At 41.8% G+C, this 18213-nt stretch overlaps 1 protein-coding gene across 8 annotated transcripts in view; it reads left to right on the plus strand.

Moving 5' to 3' along the window:
• Positions 1-766: 766 nt before the first annotated feature.
• The window catches only part of baz2ba (bromodomain adjacent to zinc finger domain, 2Ba), a 64095-nt gene continuing 46648 nt past the window's right edge, over positions 767-18213 (plus strand). For all 8 annotated transcript variants that reach the window (XM_070916195.1, XM_070916278.1, XM_070916509.1 and 5 more), the window contains exons 1-2: positions 767-888; positions 13086-13128. The gene's annotated coding sequence lies outside the window, so the exon portion shown is untranslated. The remainder of the gene's footprint in view (positions 889-13085; positions 13129-18213) is intronic.

The following is an 18213-nucleotide window of genomic DNA, read 5'->3' on the forward strand; positions in this document are numbered from 1 at the left end:
ATTGACAGAAAATGAATCGACTATTTAGATGATTGTTTAATCAGTGAAGTTATTTAACAAGCATAAATGCCAAATATTCTTTGGTTCCAGGTTATACTAATAATGAACGCACTTTATTAGCATCTTTGAAATAAATCAATGAAAAAAACCCAACAAAATCAAGTGTTGTTGTCTGAAATATGAAGAGGATTGTGCAACTTTTCTTTCCCCTGCAAGCTGCAAAATCTTTGCATGCAGGCATAATTTCACGTATTTCAGTTAAATCCACCTTTTAAAGCATAAATCCAAACCATAATCGACATGATGGGAATTAATAAAACTGATTAAAGTTATATGAAAGTTGGGACTTTTATATCAGAAAACATAAATTAATGTTTTTTGTTTTTTAATGCAGCTTATTTGTTTATTATGTTATTTGTTTACACTCGTGGCCAATAGTCGCCATATGTCTGCGTGGTTTAAGATGCCACAAACAACATCATAAATAAAGTTACCGCTACGTCTCCGCCAGTGCTGTGAAGCTAATGACAATGTCGCATTTAAAGTAATAACGGTCAATAACTGTATCCTTCGTTTACTACGGCCGCTGCACAAATAATAAGTTTTCTTTGTGTGGCAGTAGTGAGCTGACGTCAGGTCGGTTCCTTGAAGTGGAGCTGAATAAACCTTGAGAAGAGTCTCCTTCAATCTGCTGTTAGTAACTAACACACACACTCACACACCGAGACTCAATTACTGCCCAATTCCCTTCTTTATCATTCGTCCCCGACCTCTTTCATAACCAAAACCGACCAAGGAAAAAAAGAGGCGACAAGAAGATCAACCCGAAGTGTTGGTTGAACTAAAAACCCACGTTGGAAATAAGTAAAGTGTCGAAACTAAAAAAAGGTAAGTGTTTTATTTCACTGACGCTGTTTTCCCCACATCACAGAACAAGCGATGAGCTGCGTAGAGCTGGCTTCGTTTCTAGTTTCTTGGCTTTTTTTCTCAGCTTGTGTAAACTGGTTTATAGATAGTTTCTTGTTTTCTGTTTCGCTGTAATTCATTCAGTCGGTGTATTCCGTAGCGGTACATTTGGTCAAATCCGTAAAGTTTTCTTCTCTAATATAAAAACGAAGTGTTTCTTTTTTTTCCTCTTTTGAGTGGTGACCTGATAGTGGGAATCGTCTTTGTGTCCCTCTCTCCTTTTCTCACCGTTCACTCAGGCTGTTGTATTTGATAACTTGTCTTATCGTGGAGAAATTTAACTTTTTAAGGGTTTATGGTGTTGTCTGTTTTGCTTTTATCAACCGTCTAAATGTACGGTTGACGGTTTTTGGTGCGTATTTTGTGCTGGATGTTGTAACCGTCAACGTAAAAGGGGTAACTACGAGGCACTGGGCTGCCGTTGGTCCTCGCTGCCCGTCCGTTAAAATCCATCCAGTTTAATAGTCCCTCGACGCGAAAATAAAACAATTAGCGACAAATACATAAATATCCCCTTCGGTTCGGATTAACTTTGGCGTCTAATATTCATTTCTGTTTCCACAGCGGGTCAGAGTTTGAGCTTTTCGTGTTGCTAGTCATATTGCTGGCCAGCCTGCCGAGGAGCTGCTATCGCGGTCGCTTCCTCAAACCGAGAGGCACGCAGGCGAGCTAGCAGCCGCCTGGCCGAGTTGTTGAAATTTATCCCTTTGTGTATATTACAATATCCTCCATTTTTTCTGCCCCTTCCAAAACAACAAGCCTCTCGCCATCTTGGTTATTTTAAATTCGTCCCCCAAGCACCCCTACCTTTCTCCCCCCTCTCTCCCTCGCTCTCTCACACACACACACAAACACACAGGCTACTTTAAAAGGAAATGGATCCACGTTTTTTTTCGCAACTTTTACCAAAGTTTTAGACTTGTTAGGCAAAAACGAGACCGAGGAACGCGTCCTGTCTGTGGTTTTAGAAAGAAAACGAAGGTGGTTAATAGATTGTCAGCGATAATTTGAAGCCTATTTTATCTCAAAAGAGGGGGCATGTTGTGTTTGTGGACGAGACGCTTGCCTTTAAAAGCTAATGTAAAGTGGCGTATATGTCAGGATGGTGTTTTTCGGAGAGACAGGTGGTGTTTTGATACAGCCACAAAACAAAAGTATTTGTGCTATATTTAAGCGATATTTGTTGCTAAATGTGATTTCTAAGTTTACTCAGTGCTGCTTTATGTTTATCTTTGCAACTGACCATGAATGAAAGAAGGGAGGAAGGAAGGAAGGAAGGAGGAGGGAAGGAAGGAAGGAAGGAAGGAAGGAAAGATATTAATTACCAAGAATCCTATTAAGGGAAGAACAGTCAAAATGAAATTTAACTGGATGTCGCTGCCAAATAGCTATGATTAGACATCCTTTGAATTACAAAGTTGTTTGAAATAATTATGTGATTAAAAAGAATTTGTTGGTAAATTGGTGTACTGTTGTTTACACAAAGTTGAATTGATAGATTTGCCAGATTGACAAGTTTAAGACGTGCACACTCTCACATGCATTTCTTGTCAGCAATACACACACACGCAGCTTGAACCACCCCTGGCTGAGCTATAATACTGGTTTGCAACAATTTAGACAGGAGACTCTTCGCAAAATGAATTATCCAGTGACTGGAAAATGGTGACCTTATTTCATATCTGTCATCCATCTTACAAAAGGTGTTATTTTAGCTCATGCGTTTTGCTCTGTCCCTCAGAGTTAAAACTTGATCTCACTTTCTTCCCCATGTCCTGTAAGCAGTTCTCGAAAGAGGAGGGGAAAAGAAAACAAACCGAACAAGTGCTTTGAAATGGAAAATCTGATCATTTCACCTCCCACCTCTTTTGTTTGCCCGTTTATTGCTGCAAAGCTGGAGTGCAGAGGAGCAGATGTTTAGCCAAACATGAAGGCGCGGTGCCTCTGTCCTTATGGGGATGGTTCTCCCTCCTCTCACTGCTGATGCATCGACATGACAGCTGCTTGATTTCATGGAGCTGCTAAGAAGCCATTAGCGGTATCAGTGAATTGAAACGGAACAGTGTCTCCCAGTTTTCTACCACTATTACAACTGTCTATTGTTAGCGTCATTTTGTGCAGATTTGTTTGGATACGTGTGCGTTCATGTGTGTGCGTGTATGTGCAAGTGCTGCAGCTGAACATACAAACCAACAAGAAGCACTAATATATTTGTGCAGTGTGTTTTCCCATAATTTGCAAGAGAGTGAGCAAGAGCAAAAGTGAAAAAAGGGGAACAAATCTGTCAGAGTTTATTTGCCATGTTGGTTTGAAATGAAAGCACACTGTGCTACCTCAAGCACACTCAAATCAGAGATGTCTCTCCTTGCCAGGCCAAGAAAAAGAAAATCAACTCTCGGCTGGAGTTTTATTCTCTCTCTCTCTCTCTCTCTCTCTCTCTCTCTCTCTCTCAAATTGGAACTGTTGTTTTTGAAGAGATAAAGGAGGACTTCCGCTTGACTTGAACATTCAGGAATTAAGGATAGACATAGTTAAGCCCTATTTGCATGTCTACCAAAGTCACAGCAAACGGTTGCTATTGACTAAGCTGATTAGGTGAAATTAGGTTCACGAGCTCTGTGTCTGGGGGTGCTGAATCTGACAGAACTTGGACAGCTTTTGAGAAGACAATCCCATGTGCACACATGGCTGTATTCTCTATAATCCTTTACTATTGAATATGAGGATATCTTTTTTTTTTTTTTGGAGGAAACCCGTAGTCTCTTCTTTTGAATATGAAGTGAAGTGAGATTTATTAGGTGTGCATGATATATTGATCAAGTCATCGATATGAGTCAAATCTTGCTTAAAAATATATCACTACGTATTGGGAGTGATGAAAATGATGTCCAATGTATCAGGCATGTGAATGATGTGAAAAGTCTGCGCTTTAATTTATTTTCCGTTTAACACATTGTTTCTGTTAAATGTGACAACCACTAGCTTATATGCTACTTTTCTTGTGTTTCTAAAAACTTTTGCAATGATTGAGTAGAGCTCAGCTCCACATTTTAATATCAACCAAAACCTGTTTTCACTTGTGGCAACCGTGTGTCAGTCGGTATTTAAGGGTTTTTAAAAAATGCCAGCACAAAGTAAATGCTAAACCAAAATATATATAAGTGTGCTCATCCCCCCTAAACTATAGTGTTATGAATGGATCAAACACACACACACACACACACACACACACACACACACTTACAGTACAGTACAAGTAATCTAAAACTGGATGTTAAACTGAAATTTATATATCCATGTTGGTATCAACATAGGAAAAAATGACAATAGAAATGATCAGTTATCAGACATTTTAGTAAATATTTCAGTATTGCGCATCCCTAGCAGTGAGTTTGTCACTGATTAAGCGTATGACTGCTTTTATGACTTTACCCTGGGCAACAGTAAGTACCGTATTTGCTGTAACAAGATATATCATAATGTAAATGATGTATGCCTTAGGCACAATAGCAGAAGACTACATTGATAATGACAGAAAAATTCAACTAAGATACTTTTTTATGGTCTGTATAAAGTGCTGTCTGTGGATAACTCCTAACCCAAATATTTCATGACATTGAAGTCAGTATTTTATATTAGACAGAGATTAATTAGACCTACAAACAATCTAGTGATAATAATGGCCATCTGGGAGCACTGTCAAATCTCTGCATTTTAGCGCTGACACAGAGCTGTGAAATTTAGAGAGGAAGTAGAGGTCTGCTCTGTGTTAACCAAATGATTCTAGAACTAATGTTAGACAGAGTCCTCATCATATTTCCTCATCCCTCCCCGTCGGTCAGCCATTTACATGAATGTGCATGCACACACGCAGAAAACAATAATGATAAATGAAATGATGTACCAAGAAACTGGGGACTTTTAACAGATGTTCTTGAAGTAGACATTAATCCTATAAGGGCTAATGGTCTTTTGAGAAGAAGCTGCGTTTTAGTGAAAGCCTTAAAAGCTTCTAGGCATTAGATTGATAATGCCTCTTATTGTTACAGATCAAACTGGCGCTGCCGTGTGTCTGTCTTGGACTACTGTTTTGTGCTGGGTGCTACAGGCCCATGCAGGCAGCTCGCTTATTGATACGTGTTTACACAGCCTCACAGGTTAATGTCCTCTCAGCTGGAAAGTTGGTTAGCTCTCAGATGATCTACCTAACCTTATGTTACCTTGCTATTTTGGTAACACTGCATGTTCACTGGATGTCCTGATAATCATCAGTGTACACAAATAATTGTCTAAAGTGCATGCTCAGTGACAGCCACTTTTAACACAAGCCTTGTCAGATATTCTGGGTATCTTTGACCAGAAATGTGTGCCTGTGTCTGTGTAATGAGAAGTGCATCTATATTTTGAAAGCTAAGCTAATGAGGTAGGGCACATATGCCTCCTGCTGTAGAAACAATATGAACAATCTCAACTGTTAATTAAGACTAAACAAGTCAACACCCATTTTAGTTGTCTCTACATTTTTGCGTGGATTACATATGGTGGATTAATTACCAAACAATAAGCAGTGTAAAGTGCAAGTGGGTCACCCCGTGTTGACTTTCAGGAGACACAAGACAGAGCGGCCAAATTTGGGAGGGAAAGGCGATAAGCTGCTTCTTTGCTGTTCGTCCCCTGGGCCTCTATTTATCATTCAATGTGAGAATTTCCTTGATGAAAGTCAAGGTTGTTTGTGCTTGCTCTGTCTCGTTGGGATGCCTGTTTTTCCACTAGCAAGGTGAAAAGGTTGATTTTCCCCTCCAAAGAGATGCCTTGTTTGGAAAGTCCAGGCTAGTTTCTTTTAATGAAGTCTCAAAAGGTCCTGATGATTTTTCCACTTCGGGGCTGTTTTTGTTTTGTGCGGAGGTGAAAATACAGATGTACTTCTTGTTTTGTGGAACCATAGAACAGCATGCATACAACTCCCTGTTTGTCTCCATCACATATTCATGTGGTAAAGACATAGCAAAGGTTATCACTTTATGCGAGCTGAAAGCATCTATTTAATGTGGTCTTTATAAAAATAAGAGTGACAAGAAACAAAAAACATGGCAGTGTTATGAATGCATTTCTTCTCTTAAAAAGAAATCATCAGACATCAGTGTTATTTGGCTTCATGAAATGGACACATTCAGGGCCTCTTAACATGATCTGAACTAGGCTGGATTGGGGCATGAACAATGTTAGGGATTTTGTTTTCCTGAGAAAACCAAACAGAATGTTTTCTGTCATTTTTCTCTCCTCCTTCTCCGTCTCGTCCAGGTGCCTATCATTTTGTTTCTGCAGGAACTTGATTATGGAAATGGCGATGAGGTCTGGAAAACCTGCTATTTAGTTTGATGTTTACCACACCTTGACATTCTCACTCTGGAGCAGGGGGCCTGTATTTACACTTTTCTCGCGAATTCACCCATGCTGGCTGCGCTCAGATGGGAAAAGGATACTGGGAATGGAAAAGAAATAGGAGGAATGTTTCGGATGTGGGAATGGGAATGATATTGGTTTCTCTATTGGTGTGCCTCCTGGGTCAGTGGGGTTCTTGGTGATACTATAGAATAGCTTGTAGCAGGCAGGGAAGCTGTGAGCCTTGGTGGGTGTTGAGATGCACGTAGACACACAGACACATACACACACACACACAAACACACACACATACACTTACTGTCAGAACACAGGCATTTACGCATAGGGACAGGACACACACACAAATGCATGAGATTGCGCCTCGACAGCCCCCATTTATTGATCTTCTTCAGCATTTAAAATCTGGTCACTGCTGCCACAAAGGCTTTTTATTTTAGCTGCGCTGGCAAAGCCTGCTCCCAGCTAAGCCAGAATTTTAAATATTTAACTCCTACGGAACACCATGAGAAATGACAAGGATAGAGAAAAACAAACAGGGAAGCAGTTTTGAGCTGAGCAATAGCTATATGTGTGTTTGTTTTATGTAAACCACTCTGGTACAATCAGCTCTCAATGTGTCGGCTGTGTAAGCGCTACAGTTTGGAGTTAAAATCTGCATATACAGCACCTTTTCCTTCATGAGGATTTTATCTGGACTTCACTGGCATCCTTTATGTCTCTCCAGAAAAAGTTACAGAAAAGAAATGAGCATTCACTCTGAATTTAACTTAACTCAGTACTGACCTACATGGCCTTACCTTGTTAGCAGCCCTGGCTGAAAAACTAGTAGTCATTGGATTAGTCACTATTGGACCTGAGACAAGCTGCTGTTTTTAGCATTTTAAGGTTAAAAATGGATACTCATGTGTAGAGAGGCGACTCAACGATGTCTAATCCACAGAAGCCCTATAGCACGTAGTCTTACTGTCATTAGCATCTCTTATATACTGTGTATATAACTGAGTATACTGTGTTTCTCTCTCTCTTTCTGTTCGCTGGACACAAAGCCAGGTATTTAAAAAAAGATTATTTCCCCTTTTTGCTTCGTAGGAAATTCAGAGTGTTCAGTTAGTCCCAGGTGGTGTAGAGGAAATGATCTGACTAGCTCTGTTCACACCACATTTCGAAAATAATTTGTCTTGAAAAGGTCAAAGCACATTTCAATGATTTCAAAAAACGCTTCCACATTGTAGTGAAAATATATGTTGCATTAACAACACACCACCAGGCAGCCAAACCACAAGGGTTTCCTCATCCAGTTGAACCTGCTGCTGTTGTTGTTTTTCTCTTGTCCAGCTATGAAAGCCTAGCCCCGCTCAGTCTGTGGCATTGTCCCGCTTTCCCCCTCTCCGTCTGTCTTTCTTTCTCTCTCTCTCACTCTGTCTGTCTGTCTCTCTCTCGCGCGCTTGTGCTCTCTCTCTGAACGATGACACTGAGAGACAGCTGTAACGTGAGACGCCTCTCGATCCTGGCAGGGGCTTCGAAAGCTGAGGCAGAAGGGAGGGAGAGGGCCTTTATCTTAGACTGGGGGCGCTGACCTCCCTCATTCCCCTTCTCTTTTTCTCCTCCTTTCTCTCCCTGTCTCTACGTCTGCTAGCATATCCTATCCTCCCCCCACCAACAGACGCCAAGACTGCACTCTTAAAAAAGTGTAATGTGGAAATACTGTCTCCCCATAGCAGAAACCTGATGAATGAAATTGTGTGTTGTTCTTGTTTACACCACTTAGAGCTGCATGTTGCTTTTAAATTCTCCCCATTTTTTGTCTTGAGTTAAATGGTTGCAATTTATGTTATGTTGTTAAGGGTTTACAGAATATAGTGAGTGATATTTGAGTGACATATGTTTGTGATCTGTATAAGGACACTTTGTGTGTGTGTGTATGTGTGCATGTGTGTTTGGAGGTAGATGGAAACATCCACACATCCTTGGACTCTAGGCTATGGCTGCTAAATCCTCTGAGAGCTCCCGTGTGTAATCCAAACATTTAGAGCTAATTTAAGCATGCAGGCAGGAGCAGCATCCTTTAGGAAACAACAGCTCTCTCTCTCGCTCTCTCTCTTACTCTTGCTCTCTCCATCCTCCACTGTGTGTGTGTGTGTGTGTGCTACGCATGTGTTTGTGTGTGCATGTCTCGTTGTCGCTGGAGGGAAATGAAAGCACTCAATCACTCACCTGTCAGAGTACTTCAAATTCTGTCCATAACACACACACACACACACACACACACACACACGGATGGACACATATGTGCATACACTCTTACCCCTGAGGGTTTGACAGGACTGGCCCTTTATTGACTCCCTTGATCAAGGAGACAGCAGATCCATTTAATAGAAGCTCCACACACAGGCATTGAAATCAAAGTGGATTCACATCTGCTGTCCACACAGCTCCACTGTAGCATTTTCCTCTCAAACAACAGAGCGGGTTGTCTTAAAATTGTAGCTATATTGGATGTTGAATTAAATTTTGAAAGCCAATACTAATAGACGTCACAATGTTTTTCATTGCAGGGGAATGCCAACAGTTTCCTTGTCATAGCTGCAATGTCATTACACCAAAGCAGCTCTGATCTCTGAATCTTTGTGTTATTGTATGGAGGGTAATCATGTCATGATACAAGCCCAGCCTGGGTCATAGGCATGTTCTGTTAGCCTTGGCCCCTGTGCTCCCCAGTTGGCCATGTTTTGTGCTGAGTGTTTTGGAAGGCCAGTTAGCCAAGAGGGTGTTGGGAGGAGATGTGACAGCTGTGTTGGTCACGGCTACTCTGACCTTCACACGTCATCTTGATGGATCATCAAGGCTGTAACGATACACTGAACCTGTTGTGTAGGCCTGTGCTAGCCTGATTATCCACTGGCGATGATCTGGTCACATACTGTACTGATATCATTGTTCCAAAATGCAACTGTGGACAGTCACCAGGTTGTCAGCATAACTGTATGAGATTTATCTTGCAAAGACAAGCAAGAAAAGGAAGTGGATTGGCTAATGCAGCAACGGACTTTCTGCCTTTAAGAGAAAAGTTATCATGGCAACACAAAAACATGCGTACATACACAGACAAAAAGACAGACGCACACAATCAAGCCTGGTTTTTCATATATAGTCTACCTCTCACAAATGGATTGCATTAATGTTCTGAGCTTTTCGCCATTCTCAAAGCGCTTTACTTTGTGTGTGTGGTGTAACCCGTTCCCTTGAGATGGCACTTGCTCCATCAAGTCAAGGAAAAAACCATTTAGTGGAATGACAAACACACACATATTTATTCACACACATACACAGCACCGGGAGGCTGGGAGGATTTGAATTGCACTTAGACAAACGTTTCTCACACAAGTTCTTTATTCCTCCACCCGCTCCCTACTTTGCCCTGCACATACACTTACTCACATACAAAGGTACTTGCACAGAGATTCCATTTTGTCAGCTTTCAGCCCCAGATCATGTAACAATAAAAGATGCTGCCCTGCAGTTAAACACTGCCAGTAAATCACAGGGCAAAGAAAGCTGGGAGAAGCACTTATTTTTAAGCAGCATGAGAGACCACACTGGGGGGGGGGGGGGGGGTTGAGACAGATAGGGTAAGACAGAGAGAGAGAGAGAGAGAGAGGAAGAGAGAGCTTCTTTGTGCACTGTGTACTGGCATTGTGTGTGATGAAGAGATGAATCATTGCTATTTAGGGATTGGTTTCCTGCAACTGATTGTGTGACGACTCGGTGGCGGACAGACTGTCAAGACTTGCCTGTTTTGTTCTGGGGGCTTCAGGAAAATGTCTGCGGCCAAGTCTCACTAGCTCACTCCCACAGGGCCCGGTGTGCCAGAGATCAACAGAGACAACAGAGACAAACACCTCACCAGTGTCGCTCTTCTAACAAGGCATCAAATATTAAAAAGCAAGGGATTTTAGGCCAATCTCAATATGTGTATTTTCAGAGTACACTTGTTTTCCATGCTCAAATACCAACAGAGTTTTTTGTAAAGAAGGCTCACATGAAACATAATGTGACCTTTCCCTTCTTTCTTTCTTTCTTTCTGTCTTTCTTTCTTTCTTTATTAATTTCTTTCCTTTTCTTTGTCTTTCTCTCTTTCTGTTGCTGGTACAAAAGTCCGACCCTTGTATTTAACCCTATGCAGATGCCCGTGAGCCGCTGTAGGAATCCTAAAGTAAAGTCAACATCTGTGTGGCTGAGGCAAGGGGGGGTAGATTAGATTAGAAACCAAACAAGACAATTCAGAGAGGTGTCATAACAGTCAGGTTGTACACTGTCCATGTACAAGTATGCCTGGAGTGTAAATGCAGGTAATTATAACTTTGCAGATAGTTCTTGTTTTTCCGTTTGTTTTTTTTGTTTTTTTTGCCTTTCAAGTTAATTAGATGGAAATTACTAAGTAATGATGGCTGTTATAAAAATGACATTTTGAATGTTAATCAAAACGAACTAACATAACTTTGGGCCATAATTTGTTGTATCACTTTGTTATAGGCTATAACAAAAACATGATTACATGTATTCTCATTAAATTGATGCTTTGGTAAACCTTCTTTTTACTTGTGTGATGAAATAGTAAACTCCTAGTGATAATTTCATTTTTCATGCTATTTTTATTGTATTATTTGATGGTAAACATCCTATTGACCTTTTTTAGACAGGTAGATTTAATTAGTTTATCAAATAATCTGCAACTACTGTGATAATTGATTAGTCATTTTAGTAATTTTTCAAGCACAAACCCCTTGTTCCAACTTCTCAGTGAGGATTCTCTTGTGAGGATTTTCTGCTTCTTTTGTCTTGTGTGGTAGCTAACTAAATATCTGAAGGTTTTAGATTGTTGGTCGAACAAAACAAGGAATGGGATGACTGGGCTTATAAAAGATTTTAATGGCCATTTTTTACTACTTTTTGAAATGATTCATTGATTAATTGAGAAAATAATCTGCAGATTACTCGATAATGGAAATAACTGTTAGTATCAGCTGCAAACTGACATGATTTATGGGGACTTTGCAGTTGAAGAAGGCGTTAAGTCTTAAAGAAAAAGTGATATTTTTGTGATATTTCATCCGTCTACCATTGATGTAAAACTGGTAAGATCTTACAGTAAAATGAGGTTAATAGACTAACAGCCTGATTCTCAGTCAGGCAAATGATGGCAGACAGCACTGGCTTTCTTATCCAGTGTAATTTACCTGCCTTGTGGCTGGCAAATCATTTTCTGTGCTGAAGCCCTATGAGCAGAGATCCTTTAATCATCCACTAATAGGCCTTTATGAAAAAGCTGAAGATGAATTCAGCCTACCTGGCTCTCTGTTATCATTATCACTGAGATGAGTTATCAAAGTATTTGTGTGTGTCTGTAGTCAGTGGATGTGTGTGTGTGTGTGTTTGTCTGTCTGTGTAAGAGTGTAGATAATGAAGGGAACCATTGCAGTTCGATGAGTGTGGTTATTATCAACACCGCCAGTCTAGGTGATTTTTGTTCAGTGATAAATTGAGCTGTAATGACAGATGTGCGTTGCATTACGTGCCACAGACTTTGACATGACTGGAGGGCATCTAGAAAGACAAAATCACTTAGGCTCATGAACTGCAATATACCCATTTTCTTATTTTACTATGGCAGTCTTTCCAACAAGTGACATTCATAGGAATTACTGAAAAAAACAGCAGTTAAAATGATGTCTCTCTGATCATTGAACTAGTGTATATATAATTGTAATAGTTGATCACATCCGTGCTGATGAAGCATCCACCAGACTTGATTCTGTTGCTGTTGACCAGATGGATGTGTTTACTGTCAACAAAACCTTGTTAGATAGCTACCCACACACGCTATAACACTGTTCATGTGTTGGTGTGTCTGGAAATGTCTATAAGAGCCTGCTTCCCTGTGTCTGTGTCTGTGTGTATGAGGACACTTGAAGTTTGTATATTTTTTGATACCATCTCAATCATGCTGACACAAGTTATAACTGACATTGAAAATGTTGCAGCTGAAAACTCTTCTATAGAGTTTTGCATCAGTCAGACATTATATGTATTCAAGAATAAGTGTATATAAGCATAAATAAAAGTTGTTGAATGTGTGTGTGTGTGTTTGCTTGCTGCAGTATGATATATGTAACAGGGTGGCATCTGTTATGGTGAGCTGCTTATATTAGGTTTAGACTGTAAGAGTACAGGAGGGCCTTAGAGACAATGCATGAGAGATGGGCGTGAGAACTCTGGTAAGGCTTGGTTCTCTGCAAGAACTGTCTTGTGTTTGGGGAAAATATCCTCACACTCAAAGCTCCAGTGTCTAGATCCATTTCTAACAAACAGGTTTTGCAAGAAAGGGCTCGGGGAGAAAGAGACTTTTTGTGTGTGTGAATATCTTTCTGTGTGTGTGTGTGCAGCCACAGCTGTGTTTCAGACGTCACTGTAGTTTTTGTTTGATGTGTCTGAAAACCCCAAATACTAAGCTGTGTAACTAACTTTGATACCCTGGTAGTTTTAGGGGCTTCATCCCCCTCAGGCTCTCAAAAGGGAAGCTTCCAGAATTATGACAATACTGCATATAATCGAATCATTTAATTATCATATAAATCAAAGCATGAAAAACATTTTATTCCTATGACTCAGATTGTATTTTCAACCATGATGATCTTTTGTTTCTTTTTTTTCTCCAGGTGTTACAGCAGTTATGTCAAAGAGCTGAAGACATCTCTAACAGTGAGTACACAGTATACTTCACTCTGTGCCCCTGGTATATATTTGTGCGTTACAAAATAGTTGATGCGTGACTTTTTAAAACATATATTCTCACACACTTCTGCTTTCACTGGGTTTTTTTAATGCCACGCCAGAACAAACTTGCAGACTCCTCCAGTTTCAAGCCTAATTTGATTTTCATTCATTCAGTGAAAGAGGATGTTTTCTTTCTCCCCCAATTAAATTTAACAAGAGCCCCTTGAAAAGCAGTTGTTATGATTACATTACAAATTCGGGGTTCATTCAGTGAATCAAGCAATTAATTAGATTTCTCCCATTCTAATCAGAATATTTGTCTGAAACGTACGCGCCTAATAAACATCCTTTGAGTTTGCTATCTGTTCAGAGCCAACACTGAACGTAAATGGTTGTTAACTGTGCCCTGCAGTGCTTCTAGGTTAGGATCTTGGATTGTGTTTAGTTGTTTATGTGTACTGCTATGTGCAGCTTTCATCTGCTCCTCTCTCCGTCCCTTCCTTCCCTCCTTTCTTTCATTTTCTCTGTTTTCTCACTCTGTCTCTGTGTGAGAGGTAGCTGTACTCAGGGGCGCGGCTGCGTCCTCAAGGCTTCACTTCACACACACCATGGTGGCAGTTTGTTGTTCCACACACAGACAATGACTTGCACTTTCTCTGCTGCCTGACTTGATGGCCTTGTGCCTGCGAGTGTGTCACCAGATCAAATGGGATCTTTTATAAGGAGGTTTTTACTGAATGCGATGCTCAGGGAAAAACCTGTTTCGCCTGTGACTGGCTCTTCAGCCTAGTGTGTTACCAGACCTGATTCTATCTGGCCTAACCATTACTGCTTCATAACTGGCTGCGACTGATACATTATATCCCCCGCAGCTTGGTGCAAGCTGGTTGTATCATTTATGATAAGTATTGATGAGTCCTCTCGTGGGGAATCAATTTCTAGGGAGTGTAGCCTTGTAGCTCAACCCCCACCGCTGGCTGTTCCTAACTGGTGTCTTGGCTGACTGACTTTTCCTGCAGCCCCATAGAGAGCAAGCACAGCAGAGCACAGGGAAAGATGGAGCTCATCCAAACAGCTATGGTGTAATTAGCTGACATTTGTTGCTTGGAAGACAAGAGAAGTAAAAAGGAAAGAGCTGCTCAACTCAAACACCCAAAGGAATATGCAAATGTTGAGAGTGAGAGAAAATGAAAGAAAGACAGAGAAATGTGTCTAATGGCACAGAGATATAATTATATTACACTCATATATGCGTGTGTGTGTGTGTAATTGTGCGTGTTATGAACCCATTGAACTTTACGTCAGTATTTTTGTCACTGTTTTGCCACAAGAAGGCACGAACCATTGGTCTCCAGAAAGGACGAATAAATATATTAGGATAAGAATGACTAACTGGGACGCTCTCTCTGCTGAGAGATGATACCTTTTTCTGCTGTTTGGCGTTCTTGTTCTGTAGAGCATGTCTTAAGGTATTCAACTACATCAGCTAGGCATTACACAACTGAACTACACAGTACCCACATGAAGCAGCCATCCACAACCGGGCTGATTCTCTGGTTCCAGGAAGGTTGTGCGTGTGCATGTGTGTGTTCGCATGTGTGTTTGTGTGCATGCATTTGGGGGGGGGGGGGCGTGTTGTAATGCATGTGGACTATCTGTACTTAAGCCAAGGTGCTGCGTGAAGGAGCAGCAATGCTTACGCAGCCCCATCTGCTTGATCCAAGCTTGAAATGCAATGCCTTTTAATGACAAAATACTGAGCGGCTGGGAGGTGTGCAGAAAAGAGTGTGTGCGTGTGTGTTTGAGTGAGTGAGTGAGTGAGGGTGTGTGTGTTGTGCGAGTGTGAAATAGAGAGGAATAAAGGGAGAGGGAGAAGGAGAGAGAAAAACATCTCGAAGGTCAGGAGCAGCGGGCGGCCGTAGGGGAGAGACACGTGAGACAGAGATAGTCTTGCGTCAGCCCCACAGCAGTCCGCTCTTTATGTGTGTGTGTGTGTGTGTGAGTGAGTGTGTACGTGTGTGTCCTGTGGGGCCAGCATTTCCATCCGCATCCCACCGTGTGTTACAACGGAGAGGCATGCCAGTGTTTCTATTCTGAGTGCCTCCTCGATCTTCAAGAATAGATAGATAGATAGATAGATAGATAGATAGATAGATAGATTCGTGCATACATGTTGTGCATCACAAATTACTTCGAAGCAGTCACTCACTGAGCCACAGATCATTTTTTACATGGCTCTTGTGACAGTGGAAGGGGAAATTACACCTTCTAGCCTGAGGGGAAAGAATTTGTGTGTCTCGCTGCCTGTCACAAAACCCGAATAGGGTTTCATCAATCCTAGCAACTACTATCATTTTTCACCTCTTATTCATGAGCCCTCTTTGTTTCTCACAGTGTCTTTTTCCCAGTGCCCTTTAAACTGGTGCTCTGTTAGATTGGGAAAGTGTTAGAGATAACGCCTAAACATTTAGTACTTTGTACTTGCCTCGGAGCTAAGATTGTTAAAAAGCTGCTGCGAGATGGTCCTCGGGACAGAGATCGGTGTAGATTCAACAGACACACTCCAGCATTAGTTTGGGCTTACCCATCCATGTCTCTCTCACTCCCTCTCTCTTTCCACACATTCACACACACAAGAAAACACTGACCGTTCCCCCTCTACCTCCCTTGGCCTGCGTAATCTCAACAGGGTTCAGTCCTCTAGCCAGACTTTTGATTCACCCCCATTGCCAAACTGCCTCTGCTCTCCTTGTCCCCATGAAGGGCTTCAGCGTGGGGCGAGGCTGCTCTTTTACAGACCCTTGTGCCATGAATCACTGCTTGCACCCGGGGAGCCTCAGTCCACTCGGGGGCTGCCTGCCCGGACGATAATGTGCGTGGTCATGAGGGGGCCATTTTGAATGGAAGGCCAGACAAAACAGGAGCTAAAGAACCCAAGCTGTGAGCTTTCCCAGAGAGGGCAACAATGGGAGCGGTCTCCGTGTGTGTATGTGTGTTTTAATGTGTTTGTTGTAGTAGAGGGGAGATGTTGGACACACAATGCTGAGTTTTGGGTGTCATAATATAATATAATTGCATGCCAGTAATTTATGAAACATTAGGAGTAGACCTTTAAACCCCATACATCACAAACCTTTTAGCCCTGCACAAGCGGGATTGCAATTTGAGCTCCTTGGACTCAGCCCTAATGCCTATTCCACAGTTAGGTCTGAAAACAAGAGATGACCAAGCCTTTTGCCATCACTTGCACTTACCTACCAATAACATCATGCTCACTCTGAACGAAATATTTCATCTAAGATATCTTCTTTTTATTGCCGGGCCATTCGTCAAAACCAAATTGTCGATGTGTTGATGAGAGTCATTTTAGAACATTTGCATGTACTTCAGCATGACATTTTTCTTTTTTAAGAAACATATGATTTTGGCTAAAATAAAGTTCTGTGGTGTTGATCGGTGCTTGGTTTATAACAATGAACCTGTCACATGGTTTATTGGGTTCAAAGGTTAACGCCTACTTGTATGCAATCACATTTTGCATTTTATGTTTGTTTTACTTGCTGGTTTTACTGTTGTGTTTACTGAATATATACATTTTACTTTATTTTTTTAAAGCCATACCAAAGTTGTTTAGACTTAGACTTTAGACTTAGACTTTTATTAATCCCACAGCGGGGAAATTTACACGTCACAGCCGCAAAGACAGAAAGATTGTTGATATGACTATTAGTATATTGGTCATTATTAGTAGAATTACTATTAGCTAGTAAGTGTTTCAGGGTTACTGTTTTATGGAGATAATTAAGCAGACCACACACACTCTCTCTCGCTCTCTCTTTCACACACACACACACACACACACACACACACACACACACACACACACAGACATACACACACACACCACTCTCACCCTACGCCAGCTGTTGCCCTATGAGAGCCTCCAGGTTTATTGGGTCTATCTGCTGCGTTTATGGCCAACCACATCTCTTCAACTGTCTTTATCCCTTGGTCTCTGTTTCTACCATGGCCTCTTGTTTCTTGACATCCTCTTCAGCTTCCTGCCGCCTAACCCCCTTCCCCAGATCTTCTTTCTGCCTCCCATACTTCAAACACCCACACACCAAACACATAGTCCACTATGGACCTGGTTTTTTGACTACAATGTGTGCCTGTGGCTGGGAATAGTTTGTCCCTACTGGGCCTGTGCGTCCCAGGGCCTGTCGGCCAGGCCAGGTTGTAACCTGGATACAGCTGCAGTCCAGAGGAGCCATTAGCAGTGCCAGGAGGCCCCCAGCTCCCAGTGAGGGCTCATTATTGTATTTGTGCAGTCACACTTCTCCTATGAAACACAGCAGTGTGCCTGGTGAAACTAGCCAGGACATTGAGCCTTGGGGAAACCATTACGGCTCCATTTGGAGTTCTGAGAGAGAGCGGAAGAGACAGGGAGAGAGCAAGGTTTCATCGAAAGAGGAGGACAAATACTAAGAATGATATTAATCATTAAACACACCCAGCTTTCCCTGTACTTAACTGTGAGAGTGTGAGTATCTGTGTTTATTAGATTTTATTTGCTCTTTGTTCAGTGTGTGCGTGTGTGTTTGTGTGCTCTCTGAGGCCCAGTTCAGCTGTCTGGTCTGGTGTGCAGATGGCCGAGTTGGGGCCTGCTGAATGAGATACCCTTTTTCTTTCCTCTGTGTCTTTATCTGTCCTTGCTTCCTTTCCTTTCATCTCCTCTCCTCTCCCCTCTTCTCCTCTCCTCTCCAGCTTTTTCGGCTGGGTTTTCATTTACCAGTTACATCCCTGGCTGCCTCCTCTTTCATCACTGCATCTGCTGAGGGCCATCTTGGGCAGAGGAGAGTTTTCCACCGCTCTATTTTCTCTCTCCCTCCTTTATGCGCCTCTCAGGGCTCAGTGCGGCAGCTATACGCGGTGGCTTTGGAATGAAATGTCTCTTAACCGAGCCATGTGCCCCGGAGCTACGGTAATTGCAGGTGAAATTCAGCTTCCTCTTTAAAATGCCATCTCTCATTTCCAGTTACCGGCCCCCTCCGTATCTCTCTCTCTTTC

This window comes from Enoplosus armatus, chromosome 1 (assembly GCF_043641665.1).
Source record: "Enoplosus armatus isolate fEnoArm2 chromosome 1, fEnoArm2.hap1, whole genome shotgun sequence".
NCBI classification, from domain to species: domain Eukaryota; kingdom Metazoa; phylum Chordata; class Actinopteri; order Centrarchiformes; family Enoplosidae; genus Enoplosus; species Enoplosus armatus.